The sequence below is a fragment of the Aotus nancymaae genome, unplaced genomic scaffold (genome assembly GCF_030222135.1).
Source record: "Aotus nancymaae isolate 86718 unplaced genomic scaffold, 86718_ANA_hifiasm-v0.15.2.pri h1tg000033l, whole genome shotgun sequence".
Classification (NCBI taxonomy): domain Eukaryota; kingdom Metazoa; phylum Chordata; class Mammalia; order Primates; family Aotidae; genus Aotus; species Aotus nancymaae.
This window is the reverse complement of record NW_026988447.1, coordinates 2,734,340-2,748,590: the sequence shown is the minus strand read 5'-3', so window position 1 is coordinate 2,748,590 and position 14,251 is coordinate 2,734,340. Positions and strand designations below refer to the sequence as shown.

At 36.8% G+C, this 14,251-nt stretch overlaps 1 protein-coding gene across 2 annotated transcripts in view; it reads right to left on the bottom strand.

Moving 5' to 3' along the window:
* Positions 1-14,251, bottom strand: part of MARCHF1 (membrane associated ring-CH-type finger 1) — an 883,830-nt gene that overhangs the window by 820,100 nt on the left and 49,479 nt on the right. The gene's annotated exons all lie outside the window — the stretch shown is intronic.

The window sequence follows — 14,251 nt, the reverse complement described above, 5'->3', positions numbered from 1 at the left end:
GATGTTTATCTTTTTCATGTGAACATTTTTTCAGTAATCAAATTAGATACTATTTGTGAAGAACTTGAGATCCCATTAAATTATTCTACTCACAAAGGATTATTGGTGTCGGGTGTGTTTCACATAAGGATTTAATTATTTGCATGGAGACCAAAAATTAGGTTGTAATATTGCCTATGCGTCAAATAACAAAGATGCTAAACAATCTTATTATTTATGCCATGAAGTTCTTCCTGAGATGAAGAAAAGATTTATGGGTTTCTATTTAATGTTTTGAACAATGGTTCTCTCTCTTATCTTTTATTTTGGACAAATTTTCTTTTTCATTTTGTTTCCCTTTGATCCCCAAGTTTCAAAGAAGACTCATAATGACCACATATTACTCATTACTCTCTATGCATGTCAAAAAGTCAATTTTTATATGTGGCACTATCCTTTCCAGAACAGAAGATGGCATTAATTTTCTTGTTACCCTAGACTCAGGTGAATCAGCTTTTGTATCTTCCAAGACTTCTCATGTATTCTCAACCTTCTAGAAGTGGCAAGTTCAATTTACAGAATACAGATATCCCAGAAGCTTCATGACAATGAACAGGGCACATTTGGGATGTTTTGCTAGAATTGTATGTAAAGCAACTGTACTGTAGATACTAAAAACAAATGAAGAACCTTTAAATTATTTTCTTTACACTAATCTTAACTATCTAAAATTTGGGAAAGAATCTATGATTTACATAAAACCCACAGAAGTTCTTAGTCTCATACTGCTTCTGTGGAAGAAAAACACAATATATCAATACATTTTAATAACCTTCTTCAAATTGAATTAAAGATGCATGCTAAAGAGGAGATGTTTTACAGAAGAAAAGTACTAATTGACATATGAGGTAGACCTGCATGAGCGCTATGCCTGCACTATGAATCCACAAACCTATAAGTTTGCATTAGAACAATAAAGCAACTACAGAACAGGCCAGGACTTCTCTGAAGATCAGCACTCAGACTCCCAACGCTAAGGATGTTGGCAATAAGGATGCTTTGTCTTCGTCTGAAAAAATAAAGAAAAATATTTCTTTAAAAATATGTACCTGCCTGTAATCCCAGCACTTTGAGAGGCCAAGGCGGGTAGATCATTTGAGGTCAGGAGTTTGAGACCAGCCCGGCCAACATGGTGAAACCCCGTCACTGCTAAAAATACAAAAATTAGCTGGGCATGGTGGCGCACGCCTGCAGTCTCAGCTACTCTGGAGGCTGAGGCAGGATAATTGCTTGAACCCAGGAGGTGGTGGTTGCAGTGAGGTGAGATGGCACCACTGCACTCCAGCCTGGGCAACAAAGGACACTCTGTCTCAAAAAACAAAAAGAAAGAAAAAGAAAAGAAAAAAAGAAAAGGCATAGACTTGCAGTAATCCTCTTTTGATCACCTGATGCCTTAAACAACAGAACTTTCCATAATGACCCCCTCAATATCTAAGCTTATTGGTAGAGCTGAGCCAAAGCCTGGATCCTGTGCAGGGTGACGATACACTGCTTACATATATTTTATAAGTACAGGAACAAAGGCTGAGGCATGCCAGGCAGAGCAGTGAAGTGGGTATGGTCCCTGCCAGGGCTCCCGCTTCCTCTCTCTTGTTTCTTCCTCTGTAAATAACAATATTACCAGTTTTAAATAGTTACTAAAGCTTAATGAATTTCCTCTCCAAAATCATGTGCATTTTAAAAGAAAAAAAAAATCTCTGAATAACTGAATGCATCATCTTCCCAAAATACCCATCTCTCTAGATTTCCTAACTCAGTGGATGAAATTTAAATCTTCCCAGTCACCCATATTAGCAACCTGAAAGTCAGTCTGAGCCTCCTTCCTCTTCCACATTCAATCCATTACCAAGTCTGGACGGGATTTTTCTCATAAATAATTCTCAAATCCACGACCTCTATACCCCAACTGATCTGCTCTAGTTCCTATCTTCATTATCTGCCAAAAAGAAAACAGCCTCTCAGCTTCAGCTGCATCTCTTTTTCTCCATTTCTATTCAGATGCCGGAGGGAGTGCTCCAATAAATAAATCACATTTAGACACTCTCCTGCTTAAAAGCCTTTATTCTTTCAAAGGTAGAGCTAAACTCCTTCAGCTTTTGCACAAGGCCCTTCATTTATGCCCATTCAGCATGTTCTGCTGATTGTCTTCTCTATCTCAAATTGCTCTATGGAATTCTCTGCTTTGTGTCAGAATGGATCATTTCTTTCATCATGACTTCTGTAAAGAGTAGAGAAAGTACACTTTCTGTCTATATTTAATTACTCAAGTTCAGACTTTAAGATGGAATGTTCATCACAGTTTGTTACTTATCTTTTATCTTAATTGCTAGCAAGAGAGATCCATATATTGCTGGAACCAATTAAACGAACCCTGTGCATTATACTTCTTTAGGAAAAGACGCCTGGGAATAGCTGCTCTCTTTCCATAACACCCAAGGTCCAGAGTGAACCGTTTCACCGTTAATTTTACCTTAACATTTTCTCAACTGTACATAAGTCATTGACTTAATAATTCCTCCTGCTGCACTTACAAACATCACGTTTACCACAGGCAACATGAGTTTTACCAGTCAGTACTCATGCAGTCTACCCTTAAAGATGAGCCAGATTTTAACCCTGAAGAAGTTCAAACACCAAAATCAAACTAAAATACTCAGATAAGTTAGAAAATTTACCATATTCTGGAGAATACAAAGTATGTCGTTTCTCAATCATACAAAATTTTAAATAAATATTTGTTAGGAATTTATTAATGTGGCTCTTGCCTTTTATCACCACTACCTCCTATTATGTCTTATTTCTATATTTAACATGTATCAAATCTCTACTGTATGTCAGATACTATGTTCACTAAGTTTATAATATGATGACTTGTATTTTACCACATTAAGTAAAATAAAACCTCCCAGGTTCTATTCTTTTTGTTCAACCAAGAAAATATCAGAAAATATATATCATGTGATTACATTTCACTAAAAACTCTGATTTGTAATAGTGACGATCTAACAACATTCAGAAATAATTTTTAAAGTCACTGGCCACGTAAAAGTCTAAAAGAGTACATTAGTAAAACAGAGAAAAGTTATGCCGCGGTTTACTGCAGTATATGGCAGAATACTAAGGGAGATAACCACGCTACATTATACGCATGAAGCACCATACTCTTCTAAGCTCCATAAAACACTTCAGATCTCATTAAAACCAAGTGAACAATGCCAATAAGAGTAGCTAAGGCCAACTTTAGCCTTTTCTGTATTGGGTTAATTTAACCTAAAAAAAAAAAAAAAGAATTCCACAGACCCTTAACTTTCAATTACAATGCCATCTTGCGGAAAATGCAGTAGCAATGAAAAGACTCGTAAGCATCTTAATGCAACAGTTAGCAAACTACTATGGAAACATGGCAGATCAATGAGAACTTAATACACCAATGGGCAATGTTTGTGTCAAAGTTTTCTAATTCTGCAAGGTATAAAGCACTGCAAGATGCAGACTATATTTCATATTATCAGGATCCCGCCAACTACAGTATCATAAGAAATGGAGGTAGACGTACTCTGTATCACTGTCAGATGGAAGATAGAAAGAAAATATATGGAGACAAAGTTTTCTACTGTCTAAATTAATAGTCCACTTTGTGAATGATATAGAACTTGCTCTAGCTGCCCCAGGCCAGCTGATGACCTCTATCAGAAAGCTAAAGATTTTCAGTGGCCTCAAGAAATTCTGTTTTTCACAAAGTATCTCGCAAGAGCATGGGGAGGTATTGAGAGACTCTTAGTTATATGAGATCCCTATGGATCATAACTAGGTCATACATAATAATAATCTATTTACACAATGTTAATCATAGACTCTTTGATATGTAAGATATCAAAATGATTGGCTAAACAGTAACTTTATTTCAGAGAAAAGTAATTGGTACTATAACAGTTATATAACTTGAGGTACAGAGTAGAGGTTATGAGTGCAGGCTCTGTAGGTAGACAGGCTGAGGTTTAAGTCTAGATGAACTCTAATACCTTGAGCAAATTACTTAATCTCTAAAATTCCTAATTTGTAAACTGGAAGTGATAATGAATACTCCTCTCAATGGGTTGTTGTATTGACAAAATGAGCTAATATATATAAAGTAATAAGACAAGTGTCTGCAGTGAGCAGTCAAAAATGTTTAGCAGCTATTACTACTCAAGGTTATTCAACTCATTAGTAACAGAATCAGAACTGGAGGTCAGGTTTACCCACTCCCAAACCAACTAACCTCCCAAACCTGGCATGCCATGTCAAAAGTAGCAATGACTTCAGTGTTTAGAGGAGAAAGATTTGGTAAAAATAGCCATGAATAAGTCACCCTAGCCACTACTTTTTAGAGCAATGAAAGGCAGATTCTGCTCACCAGCTAGTCAGTATTCAGATCTCAGTTGACTCATTTTAAGGGGTAAACAAATTGATTAGGGGAAATGGGAAAGAGTAGAAGGGAAAGTTTTCTTTAGATATTAGTGCTAACATTGTGCTTTTCATTAAAAAAGGAAGAAGAAAGATGAGAAAAAGACAGAATAACAAAAGTCTGCCTAAAATATTTTTAAATATCCAAATCCTATACTTATCCATTGAAGCAGTAATGACAACACATTTTCCTTAAAAAGGAACCAATATTAAGAGAACCAAAGAATATATTTTTGTTTAAAAATACTTCTTTTATGTTGAGTGATATGGTTTGGATGGTGTCCCCACCTAAATCTCACATCAAATTGTAATCCCCAGTGTTAGAGATGAGGCCTGGTGGGAGGAGATTGGAACATGGGGGCAGATTTCCCCTTGCTGTTCTCCTGGTAGTCAATGAGTTCTCACAAGATCTGATTGTTTAAAAGTATACAGCACCTTCCCCTTTGCTCTCCTCCTCCCACTCTAGCCATATAAATTGTGCCTGCTTCCCCTACTGCCATGATCGTAAGTTTCCTGAGGCCTCCCCAGAAGCAGATGCCTGTGTAGCCTGCAAAACCGTGAACCAATTAAACCTCTTTTCTTTATAAATTGCCGAGTCTCAAGTCGTTTTTTATAGCACTTTGAGAATGAACTAATACTAAAAGTTATTCTGTTATTGCCTTGATCATTATGCTTTCTAGTAGATAATGTTTTGAAGATGTGAAAAGTGATGTAAGTAAATACATATGTATTTCAAAATAAGCAACTAACTGTACTCTAAATTATATTATGCGCAAATTATTATTAACCAGTTTAGCTGATTTGGTATTGTCCTTTAGTTCAAAACTCTTCTACTTAGAGTATGTGTGGGTTAACTTCAGCTGTATAATACAACATCTAAAATAACAGTTGCTTAAACAAAACAGAAGTTTATTTGTCTTATATTTAAAAGTAGCCTGGAAGTGAGCTGGCAGAGTAGCACCTCAAAGTTGTATTCAGATTCAGATTCACTCCAGCTCACTTCACAGCTGTTCATAGAAGACAACTGTCTTCTTCATGGTCCGTGCTGGTGTCTACATGTACAACTGTAACATCACATCCAATACCTAAGCACGAGTGTAAAAAAGGAGACTAACGCCCTTTTCAAGAGAGATTCCCTAAATGCCCCATACACATCTGCCCTTGTCTCATTGACAGGAACTCAGTCACTGGGTCATTCCTAAGAGGGAGAGAGGCTGAAAACTACATTGGCTGAACAGCACAGTTACTCAAGAAACAGGAGTGAGTACTGGGAGAATCTAGCCATCTCTGCCTCAAAAAGAAATCAACAAATAGAGTAGAATAATCTGTTGCAAGTGGGCAAGTTTTTTGTTGTATAAGCTGTGAGTTGGTGGATAAACTGTGGATCAATGAATGAGGAGCTCTCTACAGGCTAAGGACCTGTATGAGCCACCAGCCCGTGTATTTGTCATACTCAGTGTGAGTTAGGTCAATTGTGTTTCAATCCTCTGTTTATTTGTTTCTTCCTAATGAGGCACTTTTATCCAGGCCAAAAACCATTTTCAGGATTTGGTAACCAGTGAAGATTTGGCCTCCTGATTGCTTAGATCTCAATCCTGGTTACTCTTTTAACTAAAAGTATGAATTGGACAAATTGTTTAATTTCTGTCTACCTCAGGCTTATCTATAAAAATGAGGAAAATAACTAAATCTACTTCATAGAGTTGGTGTAAGGATTAAATGAATTTATAGAGGTAAAGCATTTATAAGAAGTCTTTGCACATGGTAATTATTCAAAAAAATGTTAGCTGTTGTCAACTGCAGACTTGTGTTCTGAAAAAGGACAGTGGACTATAACCTGCAATCACGCAGGTGACAGCCAAAAAGTAAAATCCACAGTGCAAGGAAATGTTTGATGTTAATGTGGGAGGTAAGGAGGTTGGTCTTGTTAGCTAGATTTGGAATCAATTCTCCCTTCCTCAGAGTGAAGTACCGTGAAACATTCATACTGCCACAACATAATTCAGAAATGGTCAAGTGAAAGTGATTGACTATAATGGAGAAGGACACAGATTTAGATGGCAGAGAGTAAAATCACCCCACAAAGAGAGAGAAAACATTATAGCACAAAGGAGGTGGCAGGCGTTTTAAGAATGCGGCAAATACAGAAGGAATTGCCTCAAGTTTCATACAATGAAAAGCAAGGATAACATCATTCACATGCATTTCTATAGGTCATAGAAATGACGACTGCCTAAAGTGTAACTCTTGAGTTCTTTCACAGACTGTGGATTCTACGTGGCTATTATTAAACGCCTTGAAGCAGCGTGAAGTGTGTGTAATGCAGGACAAAGACAAGGTTGGTCAACCCTGACCTGGTTACGAAAGATGAGCCTTACATTTCACTTAGCCACAAAAGTACTTTTTATGAAAAAAGAATTGTATTTAATACCAGAATCCTAATCTATATCATTTATAATATGTTTACATATAAAACACAAATATATTTCTATTTAATCATATAATTTTCAGTCCATTCTGTGACTTGATAATACTTACTTATCTGGTTGTTATTATAAAGTACAGAGCTAAAGAACCTCTTCAGGGGCCGGGCGCAGTGGCTCACACCTGTAATCCCAGTACTTTTGGAGGCCAAGGCAGGTGGATCACAAGGTCAAGAGACCGAGACCATCCTGGCCAACAAGTCTAAAGTCTCTATTAAAAATACAAAAAATTAGCCAGGCGTGGTAGTGTGTGCCTGTAGTTCCAGCAACTCAGGATGCTGAGGCAGGAGAATGGCTTGAATGTGGGAGGCAGAGGTTGCAGTGAGCCAAGATTGTGCCATTGCACTCGAGCCCGGGCAACTGTGCAAGACTCTATCTCAAAAATAAAAAAAAACTTCTTCACATTTTGTTCTGGATATCTGAATTGGATGGACCCTAAAAGATAATCATAGTTGGCCTTCTGTATCCATGTGTTCCACATCCATGGATTCAACCAACCACATATTGAAAATATTAGAAAGAAAATGGATGTTCGTGCCTGTACTTAACATGTACAGACTTTTTTTTTTCATTATTCCCTACATGATACAATATATCAACTCTTTACATAGCATTTAACTTGTACTAGGTATTAAAAGTTATCTAGAGATTATTTAATGTATACAGGAGGATGGGTGTAGGCTATATGCAAATACTACACCATTTTATATAAAGAACAAAAGCATCCATGGATTTTGGTATCCATAGGGGTCCTGGAACCAATTCCCCATGGATAGCAAGGAATGACTCTACACTGACCTGGTACCCATGAGAAGCAAGGTAAGCAGCATGCCAAGGAGAATGCTGCCTTTACCTAATTCACCCCAAACTGTGCTGCATGTAATATTTCTTCCCTGAAAAAGAACAATATTTTCATTAAAAATGTCCTATTTTAATAGGTCCACATAAGGTAAAAAAGGTCTTTAAAAGTGTCATCAATAAGAAAAGAATGTAAAAATGTCATACCCCTAATGCTGTATCTCATGTTTAAAAGAATTACTTTTCCTCTTTATTTCATCATTTATTCAGTTCAGTTTAACTTAGTTCAGATAATCAGATAGATCTTTTATTCTGAAGGGGAAAGCAAAGATGTACTTGAGGTAGTAGTCTTTCTGAATGACTTATACATAGCTGGGGGCCCTGCTGGTCATATTTACATCCTCGAATGAGAAGAGCAAACCAATGTGCAAAAATGTACGCATATTTTAAAAATAACCACAAAGAAAGGCACAGAACAAATGTAAGATGAGTAATACAATAAACCATTAAGCCCAAGTAGTATATGCTACCTTTCTCTAGACATTTTGAGATTAAAATATGAATAATTTCTTATACTGTAAGAGAGATAATATAAACACAATTTTATGCTTTATGCAGACCAGAACAATCCCTATCATCCATTTTTCACACATCCATGAGTCTAATTGTATTGCTAAATCCAATTTGCTATTCAAAAAACATTTGCCGGCATCTGCTGTGTGTCAGGCACTTTTATAGGTGCTGGAGAAATGAGGAAAACTAAAACAATATTTCCATCTTCCTGGAATTAAGCATTCTACTTGATTTGCTGAGTAATCATGAAAATTTTCTAATGAGCTAGAATTCATTCATTAGGGAATTAAATCCAAAATCCTCTGCCAGGTGATGGTTCCCAAGGTCAACATTATTGTCCAAAATCTTTTAATGAGAAGGAAGCCCTTGCAAAACACCAGAAGTAGAAGAAGTAGGAGAATTGAGGAATTTCTGCTCCACAAATGATGAGAAATGATGGGCAAGGTGACTGAAGTCACAGAAGTGACAGCTCTGAAAGGAAAGAGATAAAGCTGTTTCTCACTTGCCAGTCTCCACACACAAACTGAGAGACACAAGAAAATACAGGCTTCCTCTCTTCTATACATTTCTTTTTACCACACCTACAAATGCATAGTGTTTGCCATCCCAGATAAACATGTGCCTTATAAGCACAGAGAAAACTGAAAACATAAAACCTGTCAATTAACTATAACATGGGAATGACCTAGAAATTTATATCCTTAGAAAAAATCCAGGTGCTTGTAACTGATGATCCCTCAGAAGCAAAAGCTTCCCTTAGGTAAATCTATAGATATGTTCTTAAAATGTGATCAGGAATGTGTGTAGTGGGAGGAGGCCTGGGGGTTGGTAGATTGGGAGCTGAAAGTTCTGGGGAGGTGATCACTGCCCCTCAGTTCCCAGCTCCCATCTCTCTCTTTCCCTTGTCAAAGGCCAGGAAAGTGTCAGCAAAGCATTGGCTAGAGTCACAGAATAGAGATCTGATGTGGCTTTTCTCAATTACAGATGGAGTGAGAGCCTGCGACAAGCATCAGAGAGTGATCTGGTGAATATAGAGGATCTGACACATGTGACACAATGGTCACTAGGGCTACGGGCTACTCCAACAGAGATGATTTTTAAAGTAATATAATGATATCTCTACAGAGTCCAACAACAGAGAGAGAGAGAGAGGGAGAGAAAGTCAAAACAAATAAACACATGCTGGTGATAGAAAACCTCTGGAGAAGACAGCTGATGATTTAAATAAAAATGCATAATCAGAATACCTGAAGCAATTACAAGTCCAATACAAAGAAAGGACTTTCTGGAGTAAACGGTATTAAATAAAATAATTTTAAAAATTAGGATTTGCAAAGTAAATGACTCAGTGGACGAATTTCAAGAGTGCTTGGATTCTGTTGAGCTCTCCTACTGTAGATTGAAAAATCAAGTAGAAGAAATATTTTAATAATGGAGAAAAGATACAAGGAGATAATAAACATAATAAACATAGTACATCCTGGCAAAATGCCTGAAACAAACATTTAAACACACTTACTCAGAGGTAAAACAAAGCTTACAAAACCAATATAAGAAGACTCATACTGAAAACCTTAGATTACAAATACAAATAAGACCTTAGTGATTTGAGAAGCTGAGGCAGGAGAGTCACTTGAACCCAGAAGGTGGAGGTTACAGTAAGCCAAGATTCACTGTACTCCAGCCTGGGTGACAGAGTGAGATTTCCTCTTAATAAATAAACAAATATAAATTAAAAAGACCTCAGCCATCAAGAAAGAAAATCTAAAATGCATAGAAATATGATAGAAACATTTCACTATATTAAAACTTTGTAATATGGCATGAAATAACTGATACCCAGAGGCAAGGGAAAAAAATAAAAATGAAAACAAAAATAAATTTAAAATAACATCTTGCATTGAGATTTAAAAACATAATACACGGAGCAGTGACTATGGCAGGTACTCAAGCTGCGGTTCACTATTATACATATTTATGTTGATTTCAAAGCTTTCAATTATAATAAGTGCTTGAAAACATTTCCTAAGAGTAAAATATTCATGTTTTTCATTCTAAACTCCCAAAGCAGCAGCATATTGTCTCATCAAGCAGTAAAGAAAGCTTGTTATTATTTCAAGCTCTCCACTGAGGACATAATGCTCAAAATAGCAAGTTCCCAAACAGGGTTAAATGCAATGTAAACAGTATGGGTGTGGTCCCAGTTACTAGACAATGAGATGCAAAATGACTGGTTTTTATGATCCACATCATCTTCTGATCTAGGCATCCAGCCAGTGGTCTATATCACATTCAAAAGGAAATTAAATTTTAATGAATGAAAAGTTGTTATACCAAAGATATTATTCCAAAAATAAAGATTAATTGGATGCCAAGAGAGATACAGGTAATAATCAAAACAGGAAGAGAACACATGACTCGAAAGATAGTTGCTAGCAAAATTGTGGCTACTGGACAGTGAAGGACATTATACAAGAGAAGTGCACAAGGGCCAGTGAGTTGGTTAACAGAAATAACATCAGGAATATAGCAAAGTCACTATAGGAAGCGAGTATTTGCTGCTATGTAGAGCAGAGCTATACTTATCCGACTAATTCAAAGTGCTGTTTATGAAGCTGTGTTTATATAAACTAGATTTAGCAAGAAGACAACTAAAAAGTTTCTGAAGCAACTAATACATTTTCAATTAAGACCTTACTTATTCACAGGTAGGAGTTAAAAGCATAGATTCTCGAGCCAAACTAAAGGCTTCCTGTAGTCTAATTTCAGATTTTCTGCTTACCTGCTGTGACCCTAGGTATTTTTCTTAACTTCATTATCCTTCACTTTTCTTATCAGCTCAATAGGGGGTTAATAATAGTACCTACCTCATAGGTTTGTTGTAAGGATTAATTGTGTGTGTGTGTATACACACACACACACACACACATATATGTTTATAGAACTTAGACAATCCATACCTGGTGATATATAAGTACTAGTAGGTGTTAGCTATTATGATTATTTCCTATTCTTCAGCCAAAATATATTTATTGAGTGTCTACTACACTCCAGATGCTATATTAGCACTTAGAATAAAAATAGTAATCAGAAATATAGTCTTAACTTCAAGTACTTCAATAAGGATATGAACAAGTTACTAGCAATTCCAAGTCATTGTATAACAGTTCCTATTAGATATATGCAGAGTCTCCTGAGGAAAGAGGGAGCAACATCACTCAGTGAAACTAAAATGTCAATGAAACTCAATTCTAGATGTGATTATTGAGATGAGTCTTGAAGAATGGAGGAAAAGTGAAGAGCACAGCTTGTGCAAGTGATGAGAGAATGAAGCATCATTATGTTGACGGGAGAATTACCATTCCTTTGCAATAGATGGAGCTAAAGTCTGGGGCAAGGGAGAGGAACGTGGTGAGGTGGTTGTGGTCAGGTCAGTGAAACGGCAAGGGAAAGAGAGAAAAAAATATTGTATGCTTGAGAATTTGAACATGACCCTGACTTAAAAGGCTTTTAAGTCAGGGAGTGACATGCTCAGTCACCTCTGCATTCCAAGTCCAGGTTGGACTGGGGAGAGTGACACTGGAGGCTGAGAGGTCACTTTGCATGCCATCACAGTAATTCAGGGAGAACTGATGACAGCCTATTCTAAAGCAATGCCAGGAGGGAGAAGGAAAGACATACAGCAATAAAGGAAATCGATCTTTAATACTTGGTTTCTAATTTAGCATAGGAATTTGGAGAAACAGAGGAATTTACAAAGACTTTCCAGCTCGTGTAGTTTCCAGCCCCTGCAGCTGGAAAGCTGGTGCAGCCATTCTTTAAAATAGAAACAAGAACAGATTGGGAGGAAAGTCCAGCATGAGGTATGTCATATGTGGGTTGTCTGTGGGACGTCCAAGGAAACATTTTTAGCATGCAGCTAGGCATCGCACCTGAGTCTCGGGAGAGATATTTGGGATAGGGATACAAAACTGTGTGCCATCACAACCTGGGCTATATATTATCCTGTACCTGCAGGGAGATTATACAAAATCAAAAGACCAGGGGGCTAACTGTGGATCAGGAATTTTTTTTATTGTAAAAATATCAGTGGAGAAAATTCTAAAGTTAGATTTAGACCAATATTTTAGCACATGACATATTTTATTATATCTAACTAAGTAAAAAAAAGCATTAGTGCAACAAATTAGGTGTGTTTTGAAAGATGCTGAAATGTTAACAATGTGGCAAATATTTACTTTTTGATTTGTAAACAGCAAAGCATAATCTCTACATTTATGATTTAGATTTATACAGTTCTACAACTGTATATCAAAAAAAGGAGATTTTATGAAATCTTAAAGCAAGAACATATTCACCAATTCAAATATGAAAACTGTATTTCAGTTTCAGTCTGTATTTCTCAAAGCAATCAAATATTAAAGATAATATGCTGCTGAAGAGCAAAGTCCAAGTTTATAGTTGAATCAGTGTATCAAGTCATATGAATTTATTTTTAAGATGGAGTTTTGCTTTTGTTGCCCAGGCTGGAGTGCAATGGTGTAATCTCGGCTCACTACCACCTCTGCCTCCTGGGTTCAACCAATTCTTCTGCCTCAGTCTCCCAAGTAACTGGGACTACAGGCGTGCACCACCACAGCCAGCTAATTTTTGTGGTTTTAGTAGAGATGGAGCTTCACCATGTTGCCCAGGCTGGTCTTGAACTCCTGACCTCAGATGATCCACCCACCTCAGCCTCCTAAAGTGCTGGTATTACAGGTGTGAGCCACTGCACCCAGCCATATGACATATTTTTAAACAAATTAAATGCGACTTTATACATTTCACAGGATAACATGGGTAGAGACATACTAAATTACAAAGAATTCCTAGTTTAAGCATTCTTGCCACAGAATAAACTTTCAGTTAAGATTTTTTTTTTTCCTGGAAGAACCACTAATATATTTTAAATAGATCACCAACCTAAGTATACATGTAATGCATTGTATAAAGATCCCTTAATAATTCCCTTAATATTCTACATCTATACCTCATTACTGGAGACCGAACTTTTCACCCCAAACAATATTTAGTCATTTGATCCTTAGATGAAGATTAAAAACTGCCAGAAACAAACAAAATCCACATTGTCATCAGAAACTAACAGATGTGCTTTGGCAAAAGTAAACTGTGCTTTGGCAAAAGTAAACTGTCCCTTGACCTCCATGACAACCTTTTACTTATGGAAACTGTGAGATCTGGTTCTTTTATAATTCATAACCCTCTTCTGCCTAAAGTGTTACAATAATGTATATTTACATTACAATACAAGAAAATAGTCAATATGCTCCATGTTTCACCAGCATGTGATTTAAAAATAAAAAGATAAAAAAAGAAGAAGAAAAGGAAGAAAGAATGAATAAATGAAAATATTTTTAAAAAGGTCATACTTATATCAATGCTCAAATTACAAGGGCTGAGCCCCATCTACTCATTATATTTCTACCACTTATTCAAAGGGGGTATTAGGCCATTCTTGCCTTGCTATAAATAAATATCTGAGACTGGGTAATTTATAATAAAAGAGGCTTAATTGGCTCACAGTTCTACAGTCTATACAGGAAGCAGAGCAGCATCTGCTTATAGGGAGGTCTCAGGAAGCTTCCAATTATGGCAGAAGGCAAAGCAAGAACAGGCACATCACACGGCAAAAGAAAAGCAAGACAGAGGGGGAGAGGGGACGGGAGGTGCCACATGCTTTTAAATGACCAAATCTCACCAGAACCCAGAGTGAGAGTTCACCTAACACCAAGGAGATGGCCCAAGCCATTCGCCAGGGATCCACCCCCATGATCCAAACACCTCCTTACCAGACCCCACCTCCAACAATAGGGGATACAATTTAACATGAGATTTGGGCAGGACATCCAAAC